Consider the following 2,291-nt stretch of genomic DNA (forward strand, 5'->3'; position numbering starts at 1 on the left):
ACCATATCATTATCATACATATGAACAAAGCCACCTATGAATATATGATATAAGGTCCCAGCAGCCACAGAAATAGGAGATATATGGCCTAGACTGTTTATTGTTAGGGTGGGTTTGCTTGGGGTCGTCTCATTTTGCAGCAATTTTGCTGTATTAGGTACAATAATTGCATGGCAGTACTGGTTTTGGTCTGCAGTAGTCATTCATTAGTAGTATGTGATTTTTCTGAGTTGTATTGTGAGTTTCGAGGCTGTGTGTCAGAGCCCTCCAGGAGGGTTGGGAGGCCTTTTGCTTCGTTTTTTGGTATAACACTCATACAGCATTGTTCATCATGCACCAAGTAGGTCAAACATGGGAAGGGCAATGATTGCAGCTGGGTATGCAGTGACAAAATGTTTAGTGCAAATGTCATACACATGGGGGTGGTAAGGAGTGAATGTCCTCAAAGGTGTATTCCCTCGTCTGAGTTATCAATATGGGTTGTCCTAATCAGACCAGGCAAAGGAGAATGGCATACTGGCACGTACTGGTGTACAAAGGTAAACTGGGTGGGGAGAATCAGAGGAGATCTCTGGAGGTATATAGCGATGGAGGAGAGCGGGAGGGGAGAATGCTTATCTTTCTTGCATTTTGCAGTCAATTATTTTTGAACTGCCCTAACGTTGTGGCGCAGTGGAGCAGTTGGCGAAAGAACAGTGGTCCGAAATTCCTATAGAGAGGTGTAACAAACTCATTGATGGTTACAGGAAGCCATTGATTACAGTAATTTTTTTGTGCTACCAAATATTAATAGAGGGTGCCAATCATTTTGTCCAGTCCATTTTGGGGGTTTTGCATGGGATATGTGAGATTTGGCTTTTTTTTCTCCACTTTTTGTGTCATACCAATACAAACAAAATAAATAAACATGAGAATGCCGAAACATTTGTAATTGCAACAATTTTCTGTGCGCAGTGGTGCATTATCTGACAGAAATGCAGGGGTGCCAATATTTTTGGCCATGACTCTATGTTTGAACTCAGTGGACACACATCTTCATACTAACTATGTAACTAAATCATTTATTACTTTTATAGAACCAAATGTTGGGGCTACTGGTCTTTTGTTAGGTGTTTCAGAATCAGATGATCTCCCAGCACTTTTATTATTGGGCTATTGACCGGTGGTCTTCTTCTAGATAAGGTTGTCTATAGACAGGAGAACATAGACGGTCATTTAAGCATGTTCCAACCATTCTCCTTTACTTCTATCACAGGCACAAATGCTCAGCTGTCAAACCAGTATGGGCAGGTGTAGGGTAGGGGAGAGCTTATCTGGGGGTGACACTAGTGAGTGGAACAGGATATCCAACCTTTTTCTAATCTTTCCCCTGTTGAGTTGTGGGTGGCTGTAAATAAGATTCTCATCCGACCAGGCTGACTTAACCTCCAGCTAGGTCTTCCGAGGAATTTAGTATCCTGATCAGTTCAAGAACTCCATGCCAGTTGTGTGTTTAGGACTATGTTTTTTCTTTGCAGACAACCGATGCACTAAGTTCTATCACATGGTAGAGGACAACAAAGATCTGGAAAAAATCTGTCTAGGAGACAATTGTCACTGTACCCAAGGCAAGTCTTTCCTGTATACCCATTCTTTTTCTGCTTGGGATCCTATGGCAATATCAGTGTGGTGCTCACCCCTGAAGGGACCACTGGATGAATTGGACCTAGCTCCTAGCCTGTCTAGGGTTCACAGTTGCATTTCTGTGCCAACATTTAAATAGACATTCCTGCCTAAGGCATGGTGGCTCCATTAGTATAGAGAAAAACTATCTATTTTGAACAAGATTTTTCCAAACCATGGTGAACCGAACCAAGGGAGATTCACTGATCACTGATTTACATTATGGAAAGGGTGTTTGTGTCTAGCAGGGATGCTGTGTTACACCAAAGGCTCCTGGAGTAGGAGGTATGTTGAATTTTCAGCTTCCTAATGCCTTCCAGCCTAATTTATGTTATTTTTACTCCACTTACTTGTGTATTTTAACTGCTGTGGAGTATCCGCAGTCAACTATGACTAAAGCTGGCCATACACTGGTTGAATTTCTGGTAAGCCCTGCCAAAATTCGATCAATGTGTTGCCCCACCTGAACCCCATCTGTTTGACAAAAATCTGTTTTTCAAACGATTTTAGTTGAATGAGCATGTCCACAAATTCTGGGCTGAACATTGACTGCAGACAACCAGCTGCGGTCATAGTTGGGTATTCTGACACTGGAACACTTGCCACTGTCAGAATACAATAGACCAATG

This window comes from Nanorana parkeri, unplaced genomic scaffold (assembly GCF_000935625.1).
Source record: "Nanorana parkeri isolate BGI_ZX_2015 unplaced genomic scaffold, ASM93562v1 scaffold554, whole genome shotgun sequence".
In the NCBI taxonomy this organism is placed as follows: domain Eukaryota; kingdom Metazoa; phylum Chordata; class Amphibia; order Anura; family Dicroglossidae; genus Nanorana; species Nanorana parkeri.